The sequence below is a fragment of the Lepisosteus platostomus genome, chromosome 9 (assembly GCF_059453375.1).
Source record: "Lepisosteus platostomus isolate fLepPlt1 chromosome 9, fLepPlt1.hap1, whole genome shotgun sequence".
Lineage (NCBI taxonomy): Eukaryota > Metazoa > Chordata > Actinopteri > Semionotiformes > Lepisosteidae > Lepisosteus > Lepisosteus platostomus.
This window is the reverse complement of record NC_142619.1, coordinates 51,224,211-51,239,450: the sequence shown is the minus strand read 5'-3', so window position 1 is coordinate 51,239,450 and position 15,240 is coordinate 51,224,211.

Below are 15,240 nucleotides of genomic sequence, written 5' to 3'. Positions count from 1 at the left end.
TTTAATAATCTGTCTTCTTTAGGCAAATTTCCATTGAGGTGAAAAATGCTGTCAAATGGTACGTACATCGGCATGCTTTAAATGCCTGGCTAGGGTTAGGGTTAAAAGAACCATAGAATTTTGCCCGAAGTTACACTTCTAGCTGCACTTTAAATGACAAAATGAAGAGAGTTTAACCCTTAGAACAGGTATTCTTCACACTTTTCATCTGGCTCACTTTTGGGATAAAATCAGTGAATGGGGCAATATACTGAAAGGTGGCCAAAAGAGTCCGAAAACTAAAAGTGCAGATAGGAACAAATTATCACTCATCCTAAAGATAACTGGGGGCCCGGAATGCAGCACTGACAGTAAAAAACTTCTACGTAGAGTGGGATCGCTAACCCTAACCCTAGCTAGGGTTGAAAGTGTACATTCCTGCAGGGTGTCTCAGAAGCCCTCCAATCATGAGATTTGAATTTTTTCCACAAACCCAAATGTATCAGTCTCAAACAACCCAAACGGGTTTCAAAACCTCTTGGAAATGAATCTTCTTTAATAATCTGTCTTCTTTAGGCAAATTTTCATTGAGGTGAAAAATGCTGTCAAATGGTACATACATCGGAAGGCTTTAAATGCCTGGCTAGGGTTAGGATTAAAAGAACCATAGAATTTTGCCCGAAGTTACACTTCTAGCTGCACTTTAAATGACAAAATGAAGAGAGTTTACCCCTTAGAACAGGTATTCTTCACACTTTTCATCTGGCTCACTTTTGGGATAAAATGAGTGAATGGGGCAATATACTGAAAGGTGGCCAAAAGTGTCTGAAAACTAAAAGTGCAGATAGGAACAAATTATCACTCATCCTAATGATAACTGGGGGCCCGGAATGCAGCACGGACAGTAAAAAACTTCTACGTAGTGTGGTATGGCTAACCCTAACCCTAGCTAGTGTTGAAAAGTGTACATTCCTGCTGGGTGTCTCAGAAGCCCTCCAATCATGAGATTTGAATTTTTTCCTCAAACCCAAATATATCAGTCTCAAACAACCCAAACAGGTTTCAAAACCCCTTGGAAATATATCTTCTTTAATAATCTGTCTTCTTTAGGCAAATTTTTATTGAGGTGAAAAATGCTGTCAAATGGTACAGTACATAAATCAGCATGCTTTTAATGCCTGGCTAGGGTTAGGGTTAAAAGAACCATAGAATTTTGCCCGAAGTTACACTTCTAGCTGCACTTTAAATGACAAAATGAAGAGAGTTTACCCCTTAGAACAGGTATTCTTCACACATTGCATCTGGCTCACTTTTGGGATAAAATCAGTGAATGGGGCAATATACTGAAAGGTGGCCAAAAGTGTCCGAAAACTAAAAGTGCAGATAGGAGCAAATTATCACTCATCCTAAAGATTACTGGGGGCCCGGAATGCAGCACTGACAGTAAAAAACTTCTACATAGTGTGGGATCGCTAACCCTAACCCTAGCTAGGGTTGAAAAGTGTACATTCCTGCTGGGTGTCTCAGAAGCCCTCCAATCATGAGATTTGAATTTTTTCCTCAAACCCAAATATATCAGTCTCAAACAACCCAAACGGGTTTCAAAACCTCTTGGAAATGTATCTTCTTTAATAATCTGTCTTCTTTAGGCAAATTTCCATTGAGGTGAAAAATGCTGTCAAATGGTACGTGCATCGGCATGCTTTAAATGCCTGGCTAGGGTTAGGGTTAAAAGAACCATAGAATTTTGCCAGAAGTTACACTTCTAGCTGCACTTTAAATGACAAAATGAAGAGAGTTTACCCCTTATAACAGGTATTCTTCACACTTTTCATCTGGGTCACTTTTGGGATATAATCAATGAATGGGGCAATATACTGAAAGGTGGCCAAAAGTGTCCGAAAACTAAAAGTGCAGATAGGAGCAAATTATCACTCATCCTAAAGATAACTGGGGGCCCGGAATGCAGCACTGACAGTAAAAAACTTCTACGTAGTGTGGGATCGCTAACCCTAACCCTAGCTAGGGTTGAAAGTGTACATTCCTGCAGGGTGTCTCAGAAGCCCTCCAATCATGAGATTTGAATTTTTTCCACAAACCCAAATGTATCAGTCTCAAACAACCCAAACGGGTTTCAAAACCTCTTGGAAATGAATCTTCTTTAATAATCTGTCTTCTTTAGGGAAATTTTCATTGAGGTGAAAAATGCTGTCAAATGGTACATACATCGGCATGCTTTAAATGCCTGGCTAGGGTTAGGGTTAAAAGAACCATAGAATTTTGCCCGAAGTTACACTTCTAGCTGCACTTTAATTGACAAAATGAAGAGAGTTTACCCCTTAGAACAGGTATTCTTCACACTTTTCATCTGGCTCACTTTTGGGATAAAATCAGTGAATGGGGCAATATACTGAAAGGTGGCCAAAAAGTCCGAAAACTAAAAGTGCAGATAGGAGCAAATTATCACTCATCCTAAAGATAACTGGGGGCCCGGAATGCAGCACTGACAGTAAAAAACTTCTACATAGTGTGGTATGGCTAACCCTAACCCTAGCTAGTGTTGAAAAGTGTACATTCCTGCTGGGTGTCTCAGAAGCCCTCCAATCATGAGATTTGAATTTTTTCCTCAAACCCAAATATATCAGTCTCAAACAACCCAAACGGGTTTCAAAACCTCTTGAAAATGTATCTTCTTTAATAATCTGTCTTCTTTAGGCAAATTTCCATTGAGGTGAAAAATGCTGTCAAATGGTACGTGCATCGGCATGCTTTAAATGCCTGGCTAGGGTTAGGGTTAAAAGAACCATAGAATTTTGCCCGAAGTTACACTTCTAGCTGCACTTTAAATGACAAAATGGAAAGAGTCTACCCCTTAGAACAGGTATTCTTCACATTTTTCATCTGGCTCACTTTTGGGATATAATCAATGAATGGGGCAATATACTGAAAGGTGGCCAAAAGTGTCCGAAAACTAAAAGTGCAGATAGGAGCAAATTATCACTCATCCTAAAGATAACTGGGAGCCCGGAATGCAGCACTGACAGTAAAAAACTTCTACGTAGTGTGGGATCGCTAACCCTAACCCTAGCTAGGGTTGAAAGTGTACATTCCTGCAGGGTGTCTCAGAAGCCCTCCAATCATGAGATTTGAATTTTTTCCTCAAACCCAAAAATATAACTCTCAAACAACTCAAACAGATTTCAAAACCTCTTGGAAATGTATCGTCTTTAATAATCTGTCTTCTTTAGGCAAATTTTTATTAAGGTGAAAAATGCTGTCAAATGGTACAGTACATACATCAGCATGCTTTTAATGCCTGGCTAGGGTTAGGGTTAAAAGAACCTTAGAATTTTGCCCGAAGTTACACTTCTAGCTGCACTATAAATGACAACATGAAGAGAGTTTACCCCTTAGAACAGGTATTCTTCACACTTTTCATCTGGCTCACTTTTGGGATAAAATGAGTGAGTGGGGCAATATACTGAAAGGTGGCCAAAAGTGTCCGAAAACTAAAAGTGCAGATAGGAGCAAATTATCACTCATCCTAAAGATAACTGGGGGCCCGGAATGCAGCACTGACAGTAAAAAACTTCTACATAGTGTGGGATCGCTAACCCTAGCCCTAGCTAGGGTTGAAAAGTGTACATTCCTGCAGGGTGTCTCAGAAGCCCTCCAATCATGAGATTTGAATTGTTTCCTCAAACCCAAAAATATAAGTCTCAAACAGTTTTCAAAACCTCTTGGAAATGTATCTTCTTTAATAATCTGTCTTCTTTAGGCAAATTTTTATTGAGGTGAAAAATGCTGTTAAATGGTACAGTACATACATCAGCATGCTTTTAATGCCTGGCTAGGGTTAGGGTTAAAAGAACCATAGAATTTTGCCCGAAGTTACACTTCTAGCTGCACTTTAAATGACAAAATGAAGAGAGTTTACCCCTTAGAACAGGTATTCTTCACACTTTTCATCTGGCTCACTTTTGGGATAAAATGAGTGAATGGGGCAATATACTGAAAGGTGGCCAAAAGGTTCCGAAAACTAAAAGTGCAGATAGGAGCAAATTATCACTCATCCGAAAGATAACTGGGGGCCCGGAATGCAGCACTGACAGTAAAAAACTTCTACGTAGTGTGGGATCGCTAACCCTAACCCTAGCTAGGGTTGAAAGTGTACATTCTTGCAGGGTGTCTCAGAAGCCCTCCAATCATGAGATTTGAATTTTTTCCTCAAACCCAAATGTATCAGTCTCAAACAACCCAAACGGGTTTCAAAACCTCTTGGAAATGTATCTTCTTTAATAATCTGTCTTCTTTAGGCAAATTTTTATTGAGGTGAAAAATGATGTCAAATGGTACAGTACATACAGTACATCATCATGCTTTTAATGCCTGGCTACGGTAGGGTTAAAAGAACCATAGAATTTTGCCCGAAGTTACACTTCTAGCTGCACTTTAAATGACAAAATGAAGAGAGTTTACATCTTATAACAGGTATTCTTCAAACTTTTCATCTGGCTCACTTTTGGGATAAAATGAGTGAATGGGGCAATATACTGAAAGATGGCCAAAAGTGTCCGAAAACTAAAAGTGCAGATAGGAACAAATTATCACTCATCCTAAAGATGACTGGGGGCCAGAATGCAGCACTGACAGTAAAAAACTTCTACGTAGTGTGGGATCGCTAACCCTAACCCTAGCTAGGGTTGAAAGTGTACATTCCTGCAGGGTGTCTCAGAAGCCCTCCAATCATGAGATTTGAATTTTTTCCTCAAACCCAAAAATATAAGTCTCAAACAACTCAAACAGTTTTCAAAACCTCTTGGAAATGTATCTTCTTTAATAATCTGTCTTCTTTAGGCAAATTTTTATTGAGGTGAAAAATGCTGTTAAATGGTACAGTACATACATCAGCATGCTTTTAATTCCTGGCTAGGGTTAGGGTTAAAAGAACCATAGAATTTTGCCCGAAGTTACACTTCTAGCTGCACTTTAAATGACAAAATGAAGAGAGTTTACCCCTTAGAACAGGTATTCTTCACACTTTTCATCTGGTTCACTTTTGGGATAAAATGAGTGAATGGGGCAATATACTGAAAGGTGGCCAAAAGTGTCCGAAAACTAAAAGTGCAGATAGGAGCAAATTATCACTCATCCTAAAGATAACTGGGGGCCCGGAATGCAGCACTGACAGTAAAAAACTTCTACGTAGTGTGGGATCGCTAACCCTAACCCTAGCTAGGGTTGAAAGTGTACATTCCTGCAGGGTGTCTCAGAAGCCCTCCAATCATGAGATTTGAATTTTTTCCGCAAACCCAAATGTATCAGTCTCAAACAACCCAAACGGGTTTCAAAACCTCTTGGAAATGTATCTTCTTTAATAATCTGTCTTCTTTAGGCAAATTTTCATTGAGGTGAAAAAGGCTGTCAAATGGTACTTACATCGGCATGCTTTAAATGCCTGGCTAGGGTTAGGGTTAAAAGAACCATAGAATTTTGCCCGAAGTTACACTTCTAGCTCCACTTTAAATGAGAAAATGAAGAGAGTTTACCCCTTATAACAGGTATTCTTCACACTTTTCATCTGGCTCACTTTTGGGATATAATCAATGAATGGGGCAATATACTGAAAGGTGGCCAAAAGTGTCCGAAAACTAAAAGTGCAGATAGGAGCAAATTATCACTCATCCTAAAGATAACTGGGGGCCCGGAATGCAGCACTGACAGTAAAAAAATTCTACGTAGTGTGGGATCGCTAACCCTAGCCCTAGCTAGGGTTGAAAGTGTACATTCCAGCATAGTGTCTCAGAAGCCCTCCAATCATGAGATTTGAATTTTTTCCTCAAACCCAAATATATCAGTCTCAAACAACCCAAACAGGTTTCAAAACCTCTTGGAAATGTATCTTCTTTAATAATCTGTCTTCTTTAGGCAAATTTTCATTGAGGTGAAAAATGCTGTCAAATGGTACATACATCGGCATGCTTTAAATGCCTGGCTAGGGTTAGGGTTAAAAGAACCATAGAATTTTGCCCGAAGTAACACTTCTAGCTCCACTTTAAATGACAAAATGAAGAGAGTTTACCCCTTAGAACAGGTATTCTTCACACTTTTCATCTGGCTCACTTTTGGGATAAAAAGAGTGAATGGGGCAATATACTGAAAGGTGGCCAAAAGTGTCTGAAAACTAAAAGTGCAGATAGGAACAAATTATCACTCATCCTAAAGATAACTGGGGGCCCGGAATGCAGCACTGACAGTAAAAAACTTCTACGTAGTGTGGTATGGCTAACCCTAACCCTAGCTAGGGTTGAAAAGTGTACATTCCTGCTCGGTGTCTCAGAAGCCCTCCAATCATGAGATTTGAATTTTTTCCTCAAACCCAAAAATATAACTCTCAAACAACTCAAACAGATTTCAAAACCTCTTGGAAATGTATCTTCTTTAATAATCTGTCTTCTTTAGGCAAATTTTTATTGAGGTGAAAAATGATGTCAAATGGTACAGTACATACATCAGCATGCTTTTAATGCCTGGCTAGGGTTAGGGTTAAAAGAACCATAGAATTTTGCCCGAAGTTACACTTCTAGCTGCACTTTAAATGACAAAATGAAGAGAGTTTACATCTTATAACAGGTATTCTTCAAACTTTTCATCTGGCTCACTTTTGGGATAAAATGAGTGAATGGGGCAATATACTGAAAGGTGGCCAAAAGTGTCCGAAAACTAAAAGTGCAGATAGGAACAAATTATCACTCATCCTAAAGATGACTTGGGGCCAGAATGCAGCACTGACAGTAAAAAACTTCTACGTAGTGTGGGATCGCTAACCCTAACCCTAGCTAGGGTTGAAAGTGTACATTCCTGCAGGGTGTCTAAGAAGCCCTCCATTCATGAGATTTGAATTTTTTCCTCAAACCCAAAAATATAAGTGTCAAACAACTCAAACAGTTTTCAAAACCTCTTGGAAATGTATCTTCTTGAATAATCTGTCTTCTTTAGGAAAACTTTTATTGAGGTGAAAAATGCTGTTAAATGGTACAGTACATACATCAGCATGCTTTTAATGCCTGGCTAGGGTTAGTGTTAAAAGAACCATAGAACTTTGCCCGAAGTTACACTTCTAGCTGCACTTTAAATGACAAAATGAAGAGAGTTTACCCCTTAGAACAGGTATTCTTCACACTTTTCATCTGGCTCACTTTTGGGATAAAATGAGTGAATGGGGCAATATACTGAAAGGTGGCCAAAAGTGTCAGAAAACTAAAAGTGCAGATAGGAGCAAATTATCACTCATCCTAAAGATAACTGGGGGCCCGGAATGCAGCACTGACAGTAAAAAACGTCTACGTAGTGTGGGATCGCTAACCCTAACCCTATCTAGGGTTGAAAGTGTACATTCCTGCATAGTGTCTCAGAAGCCCTCCAATCATGAGATTTGAATTTTTTCCTCAAACCCAAATATATCAGTCTCAAACAACCCAAACGGGTTTCAAAACCTCTTGGAAATGTATCTTCTTTAATAAACTGTCTTCTTTAGGCAAATTTTTATTGAGGTGAAAAATGATGTCAAATGGTACATAAATCGGCATGCTTTAAATGCCTGGCTAGGGTTAGGGTTAAAAGAACCATAGAATTTTGCCTTAAGTTACACTTCTAGCTGCACTTTAAATGACAAAATGAAAAGAGTCTACCCCTTAGAACAGGTATTGTTCACATTTTTAATCTGGCTCACTTTTGGGATTTAATCAATGAATGGGGCAATATACTGAAAGGTGGCCAAAAGTGTCCGAAAACTAAATGTGCAGATAGGAACAAATTTTCACTCATCCTAAAGATAACTGGGGGCCCGGAATGCAGCACTGACAGTAAAAAACTTCTACGTAGTGTGGGATCGCTAACCCTATCCCTAGCTAGGGTTGAAAAGTGTACATTCCTGCAGGGTGTCTCAGAAGCCCTCCAATCATGAGTTTTGAATTTTTTCCTCAAACCCAAAAAAATAAGTCTCAAACAACTCAAACAGATTTCAAAACCTCTTGGAAATGTATCTTCTTTAATAATCTGTCTTCTTTAGGCAAATTTTTATTGGGGTGAAAAATGCTGTCAAATAGTACAGTACAGTACAAACATCAGCATGCTTTTAATGCCTGGCTAGGGTTAGGGTTAAAAGAACCATAGAATTTTGCCTGAAGTTACACTTCTAGCTGCACTTTAAATGACAAAATGAAGAGAGTTTAAACCTTAGAACAGGTATTCTTCACACTTTTCATCTGGCTCACTTTTGGGATAAAATGAGTGAATGGGGCAATATTCTGAAAGGTGGCCAAAAGTGTCCGAAAACTAAAAGTGCAGATAGGAGCAAATTATCACTCATCCTAAAGATAACTGGGGGCCCGGAATGCAGCACTGACAGTAAAAAACTTCTACGTAGTGTGGGATCGCTAACCCTAACCCTAGCTAGGGTTGAAAGTGTACATTCCTGCATAGTGTCTCAGAAGCCCTCCAATCATGAGATTTGAATTTTTTCCTCAAACCCAAATGTATCAGTCTCAAACAACCCAAACTGGTTTCAAAACCTCTTGGAAATGTATCTTCTTTAATAATCTGTCTTCTTTAGGCAAATTTTCATTGAGGTGAAAAATGCTGTCAAATGGTACATACATCGGCATGCTTTAAATGCCTGGCTAGGGTTAGGGTTAAAAGAACCATAGAATTTTGCCCGAAGTTACACTTCTAGCTGCACTTTAAATGACAAAATGAACAGAGTTTACCCCTTAGAACAGGTATTCTTCACACTTTTCATCTGGCTCACTTTTGGGATAAAATCAGTGAATGGGGCAATATACTGAAAGGTGGCCAAAAGTGTCCGAAAACTAAAAGTGCAGATAGGAGCAAATTATCACTCATCCTAAAGATAACTGGGGGCCCGGAATGCAGCACTGACAGTAAAAAACTTCTACGTAGTGTGGGATCGCTAACCCTAACCCTAGCTAGGGTTGAAAGTGTACATTCCTGCATAGTGTCTCAGAAGCCCTCCAATCATGAGATTTGAATTTTTTCCTCAAACCCAAATATATCAGTCTCAAACAACCCAAACGGGTTTCAAAACCTCTTGGAAATGTATCTTCTTTGATAATCTGTCTTCTTTAGGCAACTTTTCATTGAGGTGAAAAAGGCTGTCAAATGGTACATACATCGGCATGCTTTAAATGCCTGGCTAGGGTTAGGGTTAAAAGAACCATAGAATTTTGCCTGAAGTTACACTTCTAGCTGCACTTTAAATGACAAAATGAAAAGAGTCTACCCCTTAGAACAGGTATTGTTCACATTTTTAATCTGGCTCACTTTTGGGATTTAATCAATGAATGGGGCAATATACTGAAAGGTGGCCAAAAGTGTCCGAAAACTAAATGTGCAGATAGGAACAAATTTTCACTCATCCTAAAGATGACTGGGGGCCAGAATGCAGCACTGACAGTAAAAAACTTCTACGTAGTGTGGGATCGCTAACCCTAACCCTAGCTAGGGTTGAAAGTGTACATTCCTGCAGGGTGTCTCAGAAGCCCTCCATTCATGAGATTTGAATTTTTTCCTCAAACGCAAAAATATAAGTCTCAAACAACCCAAACAGTTTTCAAAACCTCTTGGAAATGTATCTTCTTGAATAATCTGTCTTCTTTAGGAAAACTTTTATTGAGGTGAAAAATGCTGTTAAATGGTACAGTACATACATCAGCATGCTTTTAATGCCTGGCTAGGGTTAGTGTTAAAAGAACCATAGAACTTTGCCCGAAGTTACACTTCTAGCTGCACTTTAAATGACAAAATGAAGAGAGTTTACCCCTTAGAACAGGTATTCTTCACACTTTTCATCTGGCTCACTTTTGGGATAAAATGAGTGAATGGGGCAATATACTGAAAGGTGGCCAAAAGTGTCAGAAAACTAAAAGTGCAGATAGGAGCAAATTATCACTCATCCTAAAGATAACTGGGGGCCCGGAATGCAGCACTGACAGTAAAAAACGTCTACGTAGTGTGGGATCGCTAACCCTAACCCTATCTAGGGTTGAAAGTGTACATTCCTGCATAGTGTCTCAGAAGCCCTCCAATCATGAGATTTGAATTTTTTCCTCAAACCCAAATATATCAGTCTCAAACAACCCAAACGGGTTTCAAAACCTCTTGGAAATGTATCTTCTTTAATAAACTGTCTTCTTTAGGCAAATTTTTATTGAGGTGAAAAATGATGTCAAATGGTACATACATCGGCATGCTTTAAATGCCTGGCTAGGGTTAGGGTAAAAAGAACCATAGAATTTTGCCTTAAGTTACACTTCTAGCTGCACTTTAAATGACAAAATGAAAAGAGTCTACCCCTTAGAACAGGTATTGTTCACATTTTTAATCTGGCTCACTTTTGGGATTTAATCAATGAATGGGGCAATATACTGAAAGGTGGCCAAAAGTGTCCGAAAACTAAATGTGCAGATAGGAACAAATTTTCACTCATCCTAAAGATAACTGGGGGCCCGGAATGCAGCACTGACAGTAAAAAACTTCTACGTAGTGTGGGATCGCTAACCCTATCCCTAGCTAGGGTTGAAAAGTGTACATTCCTGCAGGGTGTCTCAGAAGCCCTCCAATCATGAGTTTTGAATTTTTTCCTCAAACCCAAAAAAATAAGTCTCAAACAACTCAAACAGATTTCAAAACCTCTTGGAAATGTATCTTCTTTAATAATCTGTCTTCTTTAGGCAAATTTTTATTGGGGTGAAAAATGCTGTCAAATAGTACAGTACAGTACAAACATCAGCATGCTTTTAATGCCTGGCTAGGGTTAGGGTTAAAAGAACCATAGAATTTTGCCCGAAGTTACACTTCTAGCTGCACTTTAAATGACAAAATGAAGAGAGTTTAAACCTTAGAACAGGTATTCTTCACACTTTTCATCTGGCTCACTTTTGGGATAAAATGAGTGAATGGGGCAATATTCTGAAAGGTGGCCAAAAGTGTCCGAAAACTAAAAGTGCAGATAGGAGCAAATTATCACTCATCCTAAAGATAACTGGGGGCCCGGAATGCAGCACTGACAGTAAAAAACTTCTACGTAGTGTGGGATCGCTAACCCTAACCCTAGCTAGGGTTGAAAGTGTACATTCCTGCATAGTGTCTCAGAAGCCCTCCAATCATGAGATTTGAATTTTTTCCTCAAACCCAAATGTATCAGTCTCAAACAACCCAAACTGGTTTCAAAACCTCTTGGAAATGTATCTTCTTTAATAATCTGTCTTCTTTAGGCAAATTTTCATTGAGGTGAAAAATGCTGTCAAATGGTACATACATCGGCATGCTTTAAATGCCTGGCTAGGGTTAGGGTTAAAAGAACCATAGAATTTTGCCCGAAGTTACACTTCTAGCTGCACTTTAAATGACAAAATGAACAGAGTTTACCCCTTAGAACAGGTATTCTTCACACTTTTCATCTGGCTCACTTTTGGGATAAAATCAGTGAATGGGGCAATATACTGATAGGTGGCCAAAAGTGTCCGAAAACTAAAAGTGCAGATAGGAGCAAATTATCACTCATCCTAAAGATAACTGGGGGCCCGGAATGCAGCACTGACAGTAAAAAACTTCTACGTAGTCTGGGATCGCTAACCCTAACCCTAGCTAGGGTTGAAAGTGTACTTTCCTGCAGGGTGTCTCAGAAGCCCTCCAATCATGAGTTTTGAATTTTTTTCCTCAAACCCAAAAATATAAGTCTCAAACAACTCAAACAGATTTCAAAACCTCTTGGAAATGTATCTTCTTTAATAATCTGTCTTCTTTAGGCAAATTTTTATTGGGGTGAAAAATGCTGTCAAATAGTACAGTACAGTACAAACATCAGCATGCTTTTAATGCCTGGCTAGGGTTAGGGTTAAAAGAACCATAGAATTTTGCCCGAAGTTACACTTCTAGCTGCACTTTAAATGACAAAATGAAGAGAGTTTACCCCTTAGAACAGGTATTCTTCACACTTTTCATCTGGCTCACTTTTGGGATAAAATGAGTGAATGGGGCAATATTCTGAAAGGTGGCCAAAAGTGTCCGAAAACTAAAAGTGCAGATAGGAGCAAATTATCACTCATCCTAAAGATAACTGGAGGCCCGGAATGCAGCACTGACAGTAAAAAACTTCTACGTAGTGTGGGATCGCTAACCCTAACCCTAGCTAGGGTTGAAAGTGTACATTCCTGCATAGTGTCTCAGAAGCCCTCCAATCATGAGATTTGAATTTTTTCCTCAAACCCAAATGTATCAGTCTCAAACAACCCAAACTGGTTTCAAAACCTCTTGGAAATGTATCTTCTTTAATAATCTGTCTTCTTTAGGCAAATTTTCATTGAGGTGAAAAGGCTGTCAAATGGTACATACATCGGCATGCTTTAAATGCCTGGCTAGGGTTAGGGTTAAAAGAACCATAGAATTTTGCCCGAAGTTACACTTCTAGCTGCACTTTAAATGACAAAATGAAGAGAGTTTACCCCTTAGAACACGTATTCTTCACACTTTTCATCTGGCTCACTTTTGGGATAAAATCAATGAATGGGGCAATATACTGAAAGGTGGCCAAAAGTGTCCGAAAACTAAAAGTGCAGATAGGAGCAAATTATCACTCATCCTAAAGATAACTGGGGGCCCGGAATGCAGCACTGACAGTAAAAAACTTCTACGTAGTGTGGGATCGCTAACCCTAACCCTAGCTAGGGTTGAAAAGTGTACATTCCTGCAGGGTGTCTCAGAAGCCCTCCAATCATGAGTTTTGAATTTTTTCCTCAAACCCAAAAATATAAGTCTCAAACAACTCAAACAGATTTCAAAACCTCTTGGAAATGTATCTTCTTTAATAATCTGTCTTCTTTAGGCAAATTTTTATTGGGGTGAAAAATGCTGTCAAATAGTACAGTACAGTACAAACATCAGCATGCTTTTAATGCCTGGCTAGGGTTAGGGTTAAAAGAACCATAGAATTTTGCCCGAAGTTACACTTCTAGCTGCACTTTAAATGACAAAATGAAGAGAGTTTACCACTTAGAACAGGTATTCTTCACACTTTTCATCTGGCTCACTTTTGGGATAAAATGAGTGAATGGGGCAATATACTGAAAGGTGGCCAAAAGTGTCTGAAAACTAAAAGTGCAGATGGGAACAAATTATCACTCATCCTAAAGATAACTGGGGGCCCGGAATGCAGCACTGACAGTAAAAAACTTCTACGTAGTGTGGGATCGCTAACCCTAACCCTAGCTAGTGTTGAAAAGTGTACATTCCTGCTGGGTGTCTCAGAAGCCCTCCAATCATGAGATTTGAATTTTTTCCTCAAACCCAAAAATATTAGTCTCAAACAACTCAAACAGATTTCAAAACCTCTTGGAAATGTATCTTCTCTAATAATCTGTCTTTAGGCAAATTTTTATTGGGGTGAAAAATGCTGTCAAATGGTACATACATCGGCATGCTTTAAATGCCTGGCTAGGGTTAGGGTTAAAAGAACCATAGAATTTTGCCCGAAGTTACACTTCTAGCTGCACTTTAAATGACAAAATGAAGAGAGTTTACCCCTTAGAACAGGTATTCTTCACACTTTTCATCTGGCTCACTTTTGGGATAAAATGAGTGAATGGGGCAATATTCTGAAAGGTGGCCAAAAGTGTCCGAAAACTAAAAGTGCAGATAGGAGCAAATTATCACTCATCCTAAAGATAACTGGGGGCCCGGAATGCAGTACTGACAGTAAAAAACTTCTACGTAGTGTGGGATCGCTAACTCTAACCCTAGCTAGGGTTGAAAAGTGTACATTCCTGCAGGGTGTCTCAGAAGCCCTCCAATCATGAGTTTTGATTTTTTTCCTCAAACCCAAAAATATAAGTCTCAAACAACTCAAACAGATTTCAAAACCTCTTGGAAATGTATCTTCTTTAATAATCTGTCTTCTTTAGGCAAATTTTTATTGGGGTGAAAAATGCTGTCAAATAGTACAGTACAGTACAAACATCAGCATGCTTTTAATGCCTGGCTAGGGTTAGGGTTAAAAGAACCATAGAATTTTGCCCGAAGTTACACTTCTAGCTGCACTTTAAATGACAAAATGAAGAGAGTTTACCCCTTAGAACAGGTATTCTTCACACTTTTCATCTGGCTCACTTTTGGGATAAAATGAGTGAATGGTGCAATATACTGAAAGTTGGCCAAAAGTGTCCGAAAACTAAAAGTGCAGATAGGAGCAAATTATCACTCATCCTAAAGATAACTGGGGGCCCGGAATGCAGCACTGACAGTAAAAAACTTCTACTTAGTGTGGGATCGCTAACCCTAACCCTAGCTAGGTTTGAAAGTGTACATTCTTGCAGGGTGTCTCAGAAGCCCTCCAATCATGAGATTTGAATTTTTTCCTCAAACCCAAATGTATCAGTCTCAAACAACCCAAACGGGTTTCAAAACCTCTTGGAAATGTATCTTCTTTAATAATCTGTCATCTTTAGGCAAATTTTCATTGAGATGAAAAATGCTGTCAAATGGTACATACATCGGCAGGCTTTAAATGCCTGGCTAGGGTTAGGGTTAAAAGAACCATAGAATTTTGCCCGAAGTTACACTTCTAGCTGCACTTTAAATGACAAAATGAACAGAGTTTACCCCTTAGAACAGGTATTCTTCACACTTTTCATCTGGCTCACTTTTGGGATAAAATGAGTGAATGGGGCAATATACTGAAAGGTGGCCAAAAGTGTCTGAAAACTAAAAGTGCAGATAGGAACAAATTATCACTCATCCTAAAGATAACTGGGGGCCCGGAATGCAGCACTGACAGTAAAAAACTTCTACGTAGTGTGGGATCGCTAACCCTAACCCTAGCTAGTGTTGAAAAGTGTACATTCCTGCTGGGTGTCTCAGAAGCCCTCAAATCATGAGATTTGAATTTTTTTCTCAAACCCAAAAATATAACTCTCAAACAACTCAAACAGATTTCAAAACCTCTTGGAAATGTATCTTCTTTAATAATCTGTCTTCTTTAGGCAAATTTTTACTGAGGTGAAAAATGATGTCAAATGGTACATACATCGGCATGCTTTAAATGCCTGGCTAGGGTTAGGGTTAAAAGAACCATAGAATTTTGCCCGATGTTACACTTCTAGCTGCACTTTAAATGACAAAATGAAGAGAGTTTACCCCTTAGAACAGGTATTCTTCACACTTTTCATCTGGCTCACTTTTGGGATA